Source organism: Emydura macquarii, unplaced genomic scaffold (assembly GCF_026122565.2).
Source record: "Emydura macquarii macquarii isolate MOO-44397 ecotype Brisbane River unplaced genomic scaffold, CSIRO-AGI_Emac_v2 contig_3603, whole genome shotgun sequence".
Taxonomy (NCBI): domain Eukaryota; kingdom Metazoa; phylum Chordata; order Testudines; family Chelidae; genus Emydura; species Emydura macquarii.
Window position 1 is genome coordinate 4,755,734 of NW_027133740.1, and position 15,761 is coordinate 4,771,494.

Consider the following 15,761-nt stretch of genomic DNA (forward strand, 5'->3'; position numbering starts at 1 on the left):
TCAGGTGACCAAAGAACAAGTGACAGAAATCTGGAAGAAGCACCTGCTATGAGAGGTGTTGACTTTTTTTCCCCCCCACACGTAGGGAGGTAGACCAAGGTATGGTCTCTCCATGGCACCCTGCAGCACGACAGCTGACTTTTGGGGAAAAGCAGTGGTCTGGGGGAGCCAAGACAACTGTAGAACTTAAGCAGAAACAAGCAGTGAAAGAAATGGGGAAAAGTCTATTAACCTGAAATGCTAGGTAGCAAATAGCTGCAGGATGGACAGAAGAGAGGAAGTAGATGGCCACTCCTCTGTATAGGGCCGGGGGCTGGAACACAGGGTAAAGGTATCTCAGCAGTGCAATGGGAAGTGGAGTAGAAGCTCTTGAGCTCCAGAAGCAGAAAAGACTGAGGGGTGGGGTGGAGAGTATGGACTGTGTGTGAAGCTTTGTTGCAACAGGAAGGGACAACAGAAAATGGAGGTGAAGTGACAGACTAAGATGTGCTGTCTCCATTGAGACAGTGGTCTTATTTCCGTCTCCTATGGGTGTAAATAGGGAATAACTCTAATGGAATGGTGTTGCAAAGTGCCTATTTAGCCAGTGAGCAGAAGGTTAGGAGTCAGATTCTGATCTCCTAATACACACCAAGTAGAGCTTTTCTCTAGGACCCAACCCACTGAAATCAGTGTAGCATCTGGATTCAGAATTTTAATGTTGGTTTATCTCTGATGCTTATATGGCACTGTAACAGGATGGCCTGCCCCTTTAAGGGCCTGAGGCAAGCCAGCCCTGGTTAATTATCAAACCCAGCTGAAAAAGGAGTAGCTGGTTTATAAAAGCCAACACATGCCTCAGTTGACTGTGGAGTGCAGAGTGAAGCTGCAGGGAAAGAGAGTTTCCTGCAGTGTCCCCTCAAGGAGGAAGAAGATGATGTCAGGTGGGAAGTCCTGGGAGTTGTGGTTGGGGTTGTGTGGAAAGCCCCAGCTGGAAGTTTAGTTTTTCCTGTTGTGACTTTGGGGTCATTCAGATGATAAATGGAGCCAAGAAGCAAGGGTTAAAGACTATTTTGGTGTGGCTGATAATATCCCAGGCTCATTTAGCAGGGGCATGACACCCCCCCCCCCCCCCCCCAATATCTTTGTCCCTGCAGTCCAGGGAGGGAGGAAGTGGCAGGATGGCTGTCTGGCTGAGCTTCCCCACCCCCCCCAGCTGAAGCCTGCTGCTTTTCCTTCCCTGCTACTGGCGTCCCAGGTGTTGCCTCTGCCTCCACTCCTGAATCACCTCTGGGGGAGCCTGCAGAGCAGGCAGCAGCACTTGGACTCAAGCAGCAGGGAAGGAGAAGCAGCAGTTGTAGGGGTTGGGGGAAGAGGAACTCAGCTGGTAACCTGCTGCTTCTTCCCTCCCCCAGTTTTGCAGGGACATGGAGAGTGCTGGGGCCAGGGGAAGCTGCTGCTGTCTCACTGCTGAGTGTCCCTGCCACAGGTGTCCTGAGAAATTTGTGGGGAGGTGAGGGCTGTCACATGAACCTTTCATTTGTGTGTGTTTAACATGCCCCTCCAAAAGTATTCACATTTAAATTCTTGTGCACACCCCTACTCATTAGACTGTCAGTCTTATGACAGGCCCCCCCTCTCTACAGTATCTGAGCACCTCACAATCTTTAATGTATTTATCCTCACAGCACCCCTCTGAGGTAGGAAAATCAAGTCACAGTATCCTCATTTTACAAATGGGCCCCCAGCAGCTAAGTGACTTGCCCAAGGTCACAGGAATGCTCTGCTGGAGCAGGGAATGGAACCCAAATTTCCCAGGCTGTAGGCTACTGCCTTAACCACTGGAGCATCCTTCCTCATTTGTAGTATAGGCAATGCCAAAATGCCCGTTGCAAACACTCCCAACCTTTAGAGCTGGTATTCACTTTGTCATTTGGGCTCATCCTAAGTAACAGTGGTTCTCAACCCCCCTGTACTATTCAGTACAGAGCCTCACATCTTTCAGCCCAGCGCCAGTTCTGCGTTGCACAACGTCATTACGATTCAACCTTGATGTCACAGCACTAGCTAACATACCTAATAAGGGCTGGGGGTAAGTCAACGAAGTCTCTGTTGGAGGGATCTTGCATTCCCAGGTCCTGATCCTGCTCTGTGGTCCACCTGCATTTGGATCATAATATAAATTCAGGGATTAGGAGGACAAGTGACTTCTCAAGGGTGAAGGTATGGTGCTGCAATTAAAAATAGTTATAGAATGAAAATGTCGTTTCAGCTGTCTCCATGGAATGTAAATGGTTAAAATAAAAGGGGAGGGGGGGGATGAACTGATTTTATTTTAAAGAATGCAGTGTAATATCTGCTTTGCAGAGCAGTGTGATTTTGTTGATCACTGTTTTACTATGATGATAAACTAGAAGAAGCAGATACCCTCTAATGGACGGTGTTGGTTGGTTGGTTTTAAGAGCTGGGAGAATGTGGATTGTTTGACTTGAGGAAATCTGCTTTAAGGATAAGAAGGTCCTGAGAATAGGGGGAGATGGGTAATTTTTAACCCACTTGCTGCTATTCTCCATACCCTTGTGCTCCCATATTCAGCCACACAGCAGGTGCCCTCTACCTAAGAGATCCAGGAATGCACAGGTCGTGGCTAATGGACAAGATAATGGTGTGACCTACTGGGCTGAGGGAGTCTATCCCAAAGAAAGTGACAGAAGGCCTGTTGCTGGAAAGATTTCTCATATCCCACAGAGACCTGAATCCTGCTGTTCACTCGATGATATAAACTGAAGATGTTATTGAAATTGATGGAACTGTGCCAATTTACATCAGCTGGGAATTTAGCCCCTTGAGAATTTAGTGAAGGGATGTAGGCTGAACTAAATGTAAGTGTAATAAGCTCTTCCATTTTGAAAACCCGTGTTCTTGTGCAAGCCATTTAAGCTGGTCAGTGTGCGATTTGTTTTCTGCCCTCACAAAGCCTGTTTCCTTGTCAGTTGTAAGAGAGAAGTCTTCAGGGGAAGGGGGGGATTGGAGAAGAAGCAAATAAAATCCACTATTTATCTCCCCACTTACCACAATCTGAGCAAGCTAATACCTTCCTTACAATTGACCGTAGCCATTTATAAACTGCTCTGATCCTAAGTTTTTCTTTGGCTATTTCAATTTATGATCAGAATAAAATTAAACTCAATTGTAAGAGAACACTCACCTGCTCCAATGGTTTATAACAAGTGATATGTATTTGCCAGACCATAACTGTCTTTATTTTTCTTACACCATTTTTCTCTAAAGGTATTTTGTTTTTTTTAGTTCCTGAGGGGTAGCCGTGTTAGTCTGTATGCAGCAGAAACAACCAGAGTCCTGTAGCACTTTAAAGACTAACACATTTAATTTCTTCAGGCATAAGCTTCCGTGGGCTGTAACCCACTTCTGGCATCTGACGAAGTGGGTTACAGCCCACGAGAGCTTATGCCTGCAGAAATTAAATGTGTTAGTCTTTAAAGTGCTACAGGACTCTTGTTTTTTTGTTTTTGTTTTTTAATATCAGTATTTCAATTATACTTCAATCTTCATAGCACTAAATTAAAAGGTTCTTTATGGCGTTGCTCTGGTAGGTAGCAGGAAAAGGAAAACTCCTTTATTTATTGATGCATTTCTTTGCACTGTAAACATCCCACCTAGCTATGGTCTTCAATCTACTCACTTTCAGTGTGACTTCAATGTGACAGTGTGCCCAGAGAACTATTACTTGTATTACAGCAGTGCCTAGAGGCTATCACTGAAAGCTCATTGTGTTAGGTGTTGTAGAAACACATAGCAAGAGATGGTTTTTGTCCCAGAAAGATTAATTACAGTCTAAATAGACAAGACCAAGGATGGGTAGGGAAATGGGCACAGAGAGGTGCCTGGACAAATTTTTCAGGTGAATGGTGGGTGGGTGGGTTGGTTGGTTGGTTGTTTTTGGTTTTTTTTGACAAAAAAATGCAGTTTGAGTTGACCAGAAACTATTCACAAACTTGACTTGATTAGTTTCAGCTGTTCACAAAGCAGCTGGAGGAGGTGCTGCTGCTACTGCTGCTTCCTTCTGCCCCTTGTAATTTTAGCCCAGTAGTTAAGGCACTCACCTAGGTCTTGAAAGACCCAAGTTCAAATTCCCACTCTGGAATAGACCCAAAACTGACTTTTTCCATTCATTGAAATTCTTAAATATTTCAGATTTGGTTTGACCTAAACCAATTTTTTCCCCCCTGAACTCCCAGTGAACTGAAAAATCAGTTATTTCCCCAGCTCTACTAAGAGCTGATCTGACCTGCCTCAGGTCACGTAACGGGGAATAGCATCCAGGTCTCCTGACTCCCCGCCAGTTACCTATCCACTAGTCCACAGTGCCTCCCAACTATGTAACTGCCACTCAAGCACTTTACTTCCTGAGTAAATATTTATATTTTCCCCATTATTTATATGACTCTGCACATTAAAAATATTTGAAATGGCAGAGGTGCTATTTTCATCTCGAAGAAAGGTAGAACATTCCAACCTCACCTATGCTGCTGTAAATCTGGAATAACTCCGTAGCAGGCAATGAAGTGATTTTGGATTAGAATCTGAGCTGCTATATGCAGTAGTGCACAGCAAAGAAGGTGTTCAGAAGGTAAAAGGCAGACACTGATGAATATTGGCTCCAAGGATGAGTAATGAATGGGTTACAGACATTTCTACTTCTAGGAGGTCATTAATAAATGTAAATCCAGGAAATTAACGAATGACAAAGGTTTCATCATTTGTGTTCTGTTTGGTGATCTATATAACTACAACATGGTCAAAAGATTCCCACCTCCTCTTTATTACTTCCAAGTTTTGCTGTTTTTCAGTAAGGAGTTTACAAAACACTATTAGTAATGACACTTTGCATTTACACAGTGATTTTCATGCACAGATTCCTAAGCATATTATATGCATTCTGATAACTTACTGATAACCCAATCCTCAAAATATCCCTGTATATCTCATTTTATAAACTAATGCACAGGGGAGGCAAGGAAATAGCCTAGCATCTGAAGATCCAATCCTGCGTTAGTCTCTGTTAAAACAGACCCCCTGCCTGTGCAGAGTCCTGTGCTAGTAAATCCAGATGGTGGAGTGGGGCCTGAGGCAGTGACAGGAAGAGAAAGCAGGAATCCTAGTCGCCAGATCCTTGTTCTAGCTATTAGACATCACTGTCCAAAACAAACAAAAACAAAATTTCCCTGTCCATTAACAAAGCAAAGGAAATAGAATGAAAATCTATCATGAACTGAACATTGGTGCTTATTACCTCTCTGGGGCTTTCTCTTGAGAGGTCCACTTGCTGCTACTTTTCACAAAGCTCTCCCTATTGGGTTGAGTATGGCTAATCACATGCACAAGAAATGGCTTGTCAAGGCTAGCTGGAGCAGCCTGCAAATAGCACTTATTCTGGGCTCATTTGAGCTGTTTGGACCCTGCTTTTGACACTAGCCTTATGTTCTCTGCGTGAAATCCTGGTTCCCTTGAGGTCAATAGGTGTTTTGTCATTGACTGCAATGGAGACAGGATTTCATCCCCTGAGCACAAGATCTCCGGTTGTATCCGGTCCCTGCACAGGGACACAAGGAAAGGGTAAGGATGACCCCATCACAACTGATCCCTCTCTGCCTTTCTGCCAACCCTTGGCTCTGATACATAATTTATTTGTGCTCATTTTCTGCAAGCGATATCTTTACTGAAGAAAGAATTTTGAAAATCTTTCTGTAGAGGCAAAATGTATAGGATCACTGTGTGAGTGAGATATTACTCCAGCAACTTGTCATATATAGTGTGCACTTCAGGCCTCATTTCACTATTCTCGTTGACTCTCTGGATATGTGTTTTTCAAGTGCTGTTAGCTAAGCAGCTGCAGCTTCCAATCTGCCATCACCTTCCAGGAGCTAAATCACTTTCTAACTCTGTGCATTTGACTTCTTCTTTTTTTAAAAACAAATGTTCAGTTCGCACTGAGGATGCGAAAAGTTTAAAGAGGCTCCATATCAAAGCTGACCTTGCAGTACTGATTGTAGCTTGTTTTGAATTTTAAACTAAATACAACAAAGTCCAAGACTTAAGGTATATAATAGATTGCTGTCAAGCTGTGTGACAAAGAGGTCTTTGGTGAAAAGAGTCAATCTTCTTCCACTGAGAAATTCTAAATTTTATGTTGAACACACTCCAAGAATGACAAAATAGGTAGCAATGATATCAAAAGTTTGCAGTCCATGAGATTTCTCTGCTGACTGATTTTGATAGGCACCAAAATGTTTAAAGCTACAAATCGTTTAGAAGCAGCCAAAGAAAGATGACAAAGTGAAATGTACAGAGTAATTAACGTAACAGCAGTCAGAGGAGCAAAAATATGGATTTTTATTTCCTTTGTTATATAGTGCAAAAGTTTTTACTGAAACCTCTGTTCATTAAATATCTATAATTTTGTTTGGTGATATTAACTCATGTAAGAATCTCTAAAAGGCATGAACAGATAAAGTTAATTAAGTCTTAATTAATGAAATTTAAAGAAATTTGTATTTATTTATTTATTTAAATACACACTGGTGATACTTGAGTAAGCAGACCTGTTGTGTTGATCTGGCAACAGACTGTTCCTTTATGCTGTGTATTATCTGAATCTTCCTTGGAATGTCTTAATAGTAAGCAATTTTTAAATTTGAATTTAATAGAATAATTTTGCCCTGTTCCGCATCAAATTATTGCAACAATCATATTTAATGTTTATGGCCTTTTCTTTACTCATGTAAAACTCCCACTGAAGTATGTAGCATATTAGAAACAAGTATATTACTATAAATCAGCATTTCTCAAACTGGGGGTCTGACCCGATAGGGGGTCACAAGGCTATTGTAGTGGTGTTGCGAGATCACACAAATATTGTGATAACCTTTAGACCTTTGCATTTCATTATAATGCTTAAATAGTTAACCCTTAACAGCAATTGGTAAAATAGGAAACCAGACCTCCTTCAGCTGTGTTTTACTGATCACTAAAAGTGATGGCATCATTTCCCTAAGCAACTACCACTTTCATAGTGTATTGCTCAAGATGGTCTGCCCAAACTCTAACAGCGGAGAAACAAATAGGTAGCGAAAATAAATATTGTACTGTAATTTTTGCAATAAACAAATTAATTTTGTGAAATCAATGGATGGTTTTGTTGTATGTGGCACAAAGAGGAGAGCTGAAGATGACAGATGGAACAGGAGTCGTAAATGCAGTTTAAAAAAAACACAGAAAATACTGCAGTTATTATTTGGCATTTGGATTTACTCTCACTGGCTCAGAAGACAATCCAAGTCCCCAGTGTGTTTTTTGTGCAGTGAAATTTTGGCCAATAACAGCCTAAACACAAATAAACTCCAGCGACATTTACAAGCAAAATAGCCTACATACGTGGAGAGGTCTGTGGAATCTTTGGAAAGAAAGCTTCATGAATTTGAGCAACAAAAAACTGTTATATGTAAATCAGCAACTGTGACAGCCAAAACTCTGGAGGCGTCTTATACTGTTTCACTTTTAATCGCCAGGGCAAAGAAGTCTCACACCATCGCTGAAGCTGTTGTTCTTCCTGCAGCTAAACAAATGTGTGAGATTTAGATTGGCAAAGACACTGCTGCACAGCTGAGCTCTATTCCACTATCAAATGATCCAGTGAGTCATTGTATTGATGATATGACATATAAGAGCAAGTGGTGGAAAGGATTAAAAAGAGCAAGTTCTTTTCCTTACAGATTGATGAATCCACTGATGTTTCAGAACAGTTATTGGTCTGTGTTTGGTACATTTGGGAAAACACTGTAAAAGACCCTCTATTCTGCAAGGCACTGCCAACATACTGTGAAAGAGGAAATATTTAAGCATCTCGATGCCTTTATAATGAGGAAACACATTAATTGGAACAGCTATGTAGGGATCTGCACTGATGCCACAAAAGCTATGTCCATTACCAAGAGTGGGCTTGTCAGCAGACTTCAAGAAGTGGCCCCAGAAAACCATTTGGCACATTGCATGATTCACAGGGAGGCTCTTGCTGGTAGGCACATGGATCCCGACCTTAAATCAATTCTGTGTCAAGCTGCAGCAATCATTAACTTTATTAAAGCAAAGCCACTGAATTCCCAACTTTTTACAAGTCTCTGTGGAGAAATGGGATTGAAGCATCAGCACTTATTATTGCACACAGAGGTTCGCTGGCTGTCGCAGGGAAGAGTTCTAACCTGTCTGTTTGAATTGAGCGATGAGGTGCTTTTGTTTCTGACTGAAGTGGATTCTACCCTGAGGAAGCATTTCAGTGACTTCAGATGGTTGGTAGCGCTCGCATATCTAGCAGATATTTCTGATTGTTTCTTTTCATTGTCGTGATTCATTCAATGAATTCAAACATTCTCAAACTCAATGACAAAATTAATGCCTTTACTAAAAAAATTTGGAAGTCACAAGTTGACGACAAACATTTTCAAATGTTTTCTATGTTGAACAATCTCCTGGAAATCTCATCCATTGATGTCACTGCTGAGGATATAAAAGAATACATAGTTGAACACCTCTCTACACTCAGAGCCCAGTTTTTGACTGTTACCTAACCGCATTTAACTGGATAAAAAATCCATTCAACTACCAGTTATCTCCAAATTCAAATCTCACCTTGAACGTTCAAGGGGAATTGATATCTCATGTGATTCTGTTCTTAAGCAGAGATTCCAATCCCAGCCTCTGGCTGACTTCTGGGTTTCCCTAGAAAGCAGGCTCTCCCCAATCTGTAAATTGCTTCTCCCATTCACAACCACTTCCTTATGCAAATCTGGTTTCTCAGGTTTGATGTACTTAAAGAATAAATACCAGGCAACGCTGAATGTGGACAACAATTTAAGGGTCTGCCTCAGATCCTTGGAGCTGCATTTTAAAAAATTGTATGCTCCAAAACTGCAGCACCCCTCACATTAAGTGTCCGGCTACTTCTTTGTATACAGTTGTGTATAAAGCCACAATCCTTGGGCAATGTTATGATTGCCACAATCACTGGAAACGGCTTCCAGATCCCCAAACTGTATGCTGTTTATTTTTTTCTCAGAAAACATGTTTCTGAAATGTCCACGTATTTATTCTTGAAAACTGTTGCTTTACACTTTTTGAAAGGCTTCAGCACCTTTGACTGCAGGGATAATGATTACATGCTTCATTTAGTGCTCCTATGAGTATATACAATAAATTGCTATCAATTTTGGGGGTGGGTCATCACAGCCTGAAATATTTTCAAAGGGTGGCCCAGCAGAAAAAGTTTGAGAAGCCCTCCTACAAATAGTTTGTGAGTCCTCTAGTGGTGCTCCACTGTGCTATGTTGCAGAAGTCACCAAAAACACCCATTTCAGCAGTATGAATACAGCTAGATCTTGCAAGGTTGTGTATATTTATTAAATATAGTTATCTGGAACCCCGTTGCGATCATGTGGTTTCTTCATATTTTTATTTTGTAAAGAGAGAGATGATAAAAGCATTGAGTTGTTCCTGAGAAAGATTGAAGCTGTCCTATATTATACCTCTTTCCTTCATGAAAGGTTAAGTGTTTTTGTATATAGATTCTTAGGAGATTAAGACTTCAATGGAGTTACCTTGGCATGAAACAAAAGTGATACATTGATGAATCAAGACTTGAAATTCTATGTTTGCTCTTCGTCTGTAGAAAAATTCACCCACTGGTCATTCAACAAGACATCTACGTGAATTACCATTGCCAAGTGAATGGTAATATCAGTGAGATTTATTTTCTGGTGTTTTCATTTTGGAGGCAAAATTATGGGTATTACTTTACAACTGCTTCCCTGTGAGAAGACGACTTCCCACCTCCTCCTCCACCACACCATTATTATAGGATGAAGGGAAAAGAAAAAATGGCCCACCAGCCACTAGGGACTCAGGGGCCCAGAAATGGTATTGACATGAGGTAGCTTCCTACTTGAATGCTAAATATCCCAAATATGACAGGCCCCAAATCCAAATGTGAACAAGGACCCCTGAGCATCTTTATTCTACCACAACTACTTTAATTTTAAAATAAGTAGGAAAATCTTTAGCATCTCCTTTGCCTTTTTGTTAGAGACCAGTGTTTTTTCGTGCAAAAAGCTGGGAGTTCTGTTCGGCACATGAAATGTACTGTGTGTGATTAGCTTATAATTGTAATGTTTCTGAATAGATGGAGCTAGGGATAGTTACATCTACATAAGTGTGTAATCAGGAAGCCATTTGCAAATTTTACTGGTCCCAGAACTACATCCTGGTAGATAATTCATACAAAGAAAGCCATCTACATATATTCACACACACACAAAGATACAGTTGTAATTCCTGTAACAATGAGGTCTTTCTGATTGTTTGCATACAATTGAAGCTGACGCACTATCAACTGCATGTAGAAAAACAGAACCAAATAAATGGAAGGACAAAATACTGCAAGCACTCTGGAATACTTCTTTGTAAGAATTTTCATTGGAGGTTTGACTAGCGATGTGTTTGTGGTGGTGTTCAACTTGGTGGATAAACACCAATTTTACTAGTTGACATAATTAGTTACTTCAGTCAAATAATCCTCTTAAGTAAAATAAGATGTTGATTAACTAAAGCATTGTATGGAATAACTGATGGCTGTGACTTATCAAATCATCTTTTGGCACTATGGTGTTTTGTCCTAAGACACACAAGTCATAAGCTTGTCATGTAATGACTGGGGAACCGCTTCAAGAGCTAGTATCTGTCATAGGGACTTGTGAGATATCCAGGTGCATATAGTGTCTGATTCAATGCCTTATGAAGTCAATAGAAAAATTCCCATTTATGTGAGAGGACATTGTCAGGTCCACTATGTACTCTTCAGTTATGTATGGCTTTGCTAATTTTACAAGGAAGAAGGTAGTGGAAAATCGGAGAGGCTGATGACGGAAAGAATAAAGGGGAAAGGCAAGATACCTATGAAAGAGAGTGGAAGGCTAAAAGATGGAGATATGGAGGAGGATAAAGATACATGCCCTCCTGGTTAATTCAGCACACTTCTGCTAAAAATATCTATGTAATACGCAACATTTTCAAAGCACTGCATACACATTAGTACTCCTGTGAAATAGGAGTACCCCCGTGTGAAACACTGAAAAGGTGAGAAACATTTCTAGTATGACAAACTCTCCAAATTGCACCCATGTAATTAAAAACAAAACATGGACCAGGGAAATTATGGAACATTAGATGGAGAGGGCTCTGAGTTACTACAGAGAATTCTTTTCCAGATGTCTGCCTGGGGAGGGGGTCTTGCCCACATGCTCAGGGTCTAAGTGATTGCCATATTTGGGGTCGGAAAGGAATTTTTCCTCCAGATCAGGTTGGCAGAGACCCTGGGGGTTTTTCACCTTCCTCTGCAGCCTGGGGCATGGGTCATTTACAGGTTTAAACTAGTGTAAATGGTGAATTCTCTGTAATGTAACGTCTTTAAACCCTGATTTGAGGACTTCAGTAACTCAGCCAGAGGTTAGAGGTTTATTTCAGGAATGGCTGGGTGAGGGTCTGTGGCCTGCAGCGTGCAAGAGATCAGGGTAGACGATCACAATGGTCCCTTCTGACCTTAAAATCTGAGTTTGTGACGTGACCAAGATCTCACAACTTAGTCCCTTCCCCCAAAAGGGCTCACACTCTCTTTTTGTTCTGTTTGTACAGCTATAGCACAATGAGGTTCTGATCCATGTCTGGGGCTCCAAGACACTATCACAACACAATATAATAATAATTAATAAAAAACAAGTTGATATTACAGCTGAGGATAGAACCCCAAACCAGTAGCCAGTCTGATCTGCAGGATCCCAACATTGTGTGTTTTGCTGCAGCCGTGCAAGGAGCTACTAGAGGGACCAGCTCCTCAGAGTGAGTTTGATGGCATTACACTGACCTGGATATATATTAAACAGAGTCCCGTTTACTTCTGCTGCATAAGAATTGCAGGGGGAACAAAAATCAATGTTTTCCAAATGGAAAAGAGCAAAGCCATTAGGGAAAGAAATGGTATTTTCAAGCTTCTTTGAAAGGTAACACAAACAATGCAAAGGGGGAAAGCATCTGTAACAAAAAGCACTTTCCAGTGTCCTTTTCACTCTAAATTTACCTTGCTTTTGAGGGTTTTAGGCATTGTAGACCCGTAGCATTATTTTACGAGTTTTTTGTGCCCATGTGACTAAATAGACTTTTGAAACGGTTTTGTTTTGAATTGCAATTTACATAAAGCATCTGTATATCTCGACAGCAATAGAAGATGCTTAGGTTTCATAGCAGGACACTGAGATGACACTGGGAGTGCATGATACAATGGTGTAATGAAACAGAGATCAATGTTAAAATGAATGTAGCACCACTGAGGAGTACACACAGATCAATACTCTTGTAAGCCCCATAGAGCATAATCCTGCTGTATAGGTCTTGTTAGATAGTACAGACACATTTTTCTACATTTGCCAAATGCACCCTTGACTTATTTGTCCCAGAGGCTGTATTAAAATATCCTTCTATTGGAATTTAAAGGTTCAGAGCTCTGTCTGCCCATCTATATGTGAGGTATGCATCCCAAAATATGCAGTCTGTAATAGTAAATTCTCAGTCCTCAGGCATAGAGAATGGAGGAGTAGAGGGGAAAGTCAAAGATGGCTGGAGTTTCATTAAACCTTTGGAAATAATGTTACCCTCCTTGTTTTTTTTGTTTTGTAGAATCAAATCTTTTATAGAGCTAGCAAGAAATGTTTTGTTGACACGTACTTTGGATGAAAAGAAAGTTAAATGTTTGGAAAAAGGAGTCATCTTTGACAAAATTTCCTTTACCGGGGGGCGGGAGGGAAGGAACTGAATATTTTGATGTTGAAAGATCAACACAATGAAAAGTTCAAATTAAAATTTAGTACAAAGTCAATCAAAATGTTTCATTTTGGTTGACCCACATTTTTCAGGGAGGAGTATGAGGAGTATGAGGAGGAAAATTTGGGGCTTCATAGAAATGTAGCTTGCGCTGTGGCAGGACCAAGTAAATGTAGACCATTCCTGACAGGTGTTTGTTCAACTTGTTTTTAAAAGCTTCTCATGACAGAGACTCTGCAAGCTCCCTTAACTACCCTTACAGTTAGGAAGACTTATCATCAGTTCCCCTTTCCGTCTTGTTTTCTCAAGATTAAACATGCCCAGTTGTTTAAACCTTTCCTCATGGGTCAGGTTTTCTAAACCTTTTATCATTTTTGTTGCTGTCCTCTGGAGTCTGTCCAATTTGTCCTTATCTTTCATAAATTGTGGTGCCCAGAATTGGACACACTACTCCAGATGGGGCTTCACCAGTCCCAAATAGAGCGGGATAACTATCTCCAGTATCTTATGTAATGGAATTTCATGCAAAATGGAAAATTTGGTTCCCACCTCAGCTCTAATGTTTAAGCACAATCACTAATGCAATATGAGAGTTCAAATCCTACAGAACATACTGGAATTGTGCTCAGAGCCGGCTTTGGGCTATGCCCATCCCTGGTTTTTTAAAGCTTATGGACATCCATTTAAAAAGCTAAACAAAATTGAAACTTGTTGAATGCTTAGGTAGCCTGGAAGATAGAAGCTTGTTGCTAGTGTCTGAAGAACTTTTCTATGCTTTGTTTTCCTCATTAAAGATCTCAGGTTATCTCCATTTCCCCTGCTGCCCCGTCCCATGGCTGGTCTTTGGAGTTTGTGAAACCTTACAGGTATGGTTCTCTCAGATTTGTATTGTGATATGAAGACACACCTTTCAGGATTTGGTGACAGCACGCTGCTGATAATGGCTCTAGCACCCCCAAAATAACTCTCTTCCTGTAGGGGTACAGTCAAGGCGAACGTGTTGTTCTGCATTGCGTGTTCATCTTGAATACAATTTAGCAATGTGGGCAGTGTATATTAAAGAAGTAGTAATCTGCTCTAATGTGGCCCTTTTGTGGTGGAATCAACATCCACAGACTGAAAAGCTGGCAAGATCATGGGCCTAGATCAGCATAGTATCCCAGTGAACACATGCATTCTTGTACTGTCACAGCTGCACTCACCAAGTCCTGTGCTGTTAACCTGGGGGTCACCAGTTGTGTGATCAGCCAAGTCCAGCATCTGCGGTGGAGTGGTGGTTAATCTCGCTGCTCATTGCTGCTGTCCAACATGCTTCTGCTGCTGGATGTTTAAACTTCAGTAGCCACCCCTTTAATCCCTGTGTTCTAAGATTTTTCTCTGTCACGTGTCCAGATCGGGATTCTGATTTACTGTCTACTGCTTTTCTGATAACTTGGGAACTCCACTGTGATTTGCTACCCTTCCACCAGCGTGTACAATGCTGCTATCTGGCTGGCTGTTGTAAATTTCTTTCTAAGTATGAAGTTCTGATTTGTGGACCAGCAGATCTGTGGACACCACAACTGCAGTGAGGCCTATATGTGTATTTCACTGGGGTCTAGCTGCTTTCGTGTTTGTGGTTCATTCTATACTTCTTCACCCTTTGCCCCATGATTTTTACTGATTTTGCTGACTGAGATGGTGTATTCATTCAGTACCATGGTCTACTCACTGTTGTGCTTTCATTACTGTATTTGTGGTGATACTTATAGATGATGAGCAATGTGACATCCCACGATGGTCAGACTCCTCCAGAACAGTTTCTGTTTTCAATAGGAGCTGTACATGATCATGCTTGTACAGTACTTCAGTCTTGACCATTTTGTTCTTCTACGTATGAAGGGTATGAAACATGTCCACTGTTTCTCCTACACGTGGAGAAATGCCACTGGATGGTAGGATGGAAACTGCATTCTCCTTCTTTCAGTGCATTCCTCTGCCTAACTTTCCATGCTGCATATAAGTTTTCCTGTCCACACTAGGATGAGTAGGGCTTTGTCCTCTTCCTCTGGTTCCAGAGCTCTGTCTCCCACTCTCAGTTCAGGATTTCAGCTCTCTCTCTAGTTCCCTCTATTTCTAGGATAACACACCTCCATTCTACTTTGCAACCCTGACTCTTCCCTCCCCTAATATGAGAGTTCAATCTTTTCTTTGCCATGGCTACCCAGTGTAAGCCATCCCTATCAAGATTCAATGTGTGTCTAAAGGTCTTTGTTTAGTGATGGTGAATCCAACACATACCTTGGCAAACTGTCCAGTGGCTACCCCAGCTAAAATCTGCACTTTATTTCCAACCTGAATTTGTATAGTTTCTTTTATTTGAAATTCCTCGTCTTTTGGGTGTGGGTGAGGTTCTTCATTGCTGTGAAGGAGCCACATAGTCTCAGTAGAGCCTCTAGTGACTATTTTCATTAGTGCTGGCAGCCCTTCAAGACCTTGTTCTCACATTTCATGCCATTCCTTTCCTCCCAGGTCCTAATGCCCGTCAGCTTCACTCAGCATTAGCTGTGCTGTCTCTACCGATTTTGCTACTACCAGTTCACTATGATAACTCTCAGTTCCTCTAACAAAAACGAGAGTCCTGTAGCTCTTTAAAGACTAACAAATTTAATTTCTGCAGGCCCCTCCTCTTCAAAGTCCATGATTGAACCTGTCTACTACAATTTGGCTTAGCTGGGTGGTGAAATGGAGGAAAGGAATTGAATTGTGACTGTCACCAACACCATTCTTTGGGAGAGAGAGTTCCATTAGGGAAGCTAGCTTCCAAAGGTGCAATGTTGTTTGAAAATCTCAAGCCCACA

General features: G+C 41.3%; 1 long non-coding RNA gene across 2 annotated transcripts in view; it reads left to right on the forward strand.

Annotated features, from left to right (window-relative positions):
- Window positions 1-853: 853 nt before the first annotated feature.
- The window catches only part of LOC137145692 (uncharacterized), a 66,235-nt gene continuing 51,327 nt past the window's right edge, over window positions 854-15,761 (forward strand). For both annotated transcript variants that reach the window (XR_010917728.1, XR_010917727.1), the window contains exon 1: window positions 854-923. This is a non-coding gene — a long non-coding RNA (uncharacterized lncRNA). The remainder of the gene's footprint in view (window positions 924-15,761) is intronic.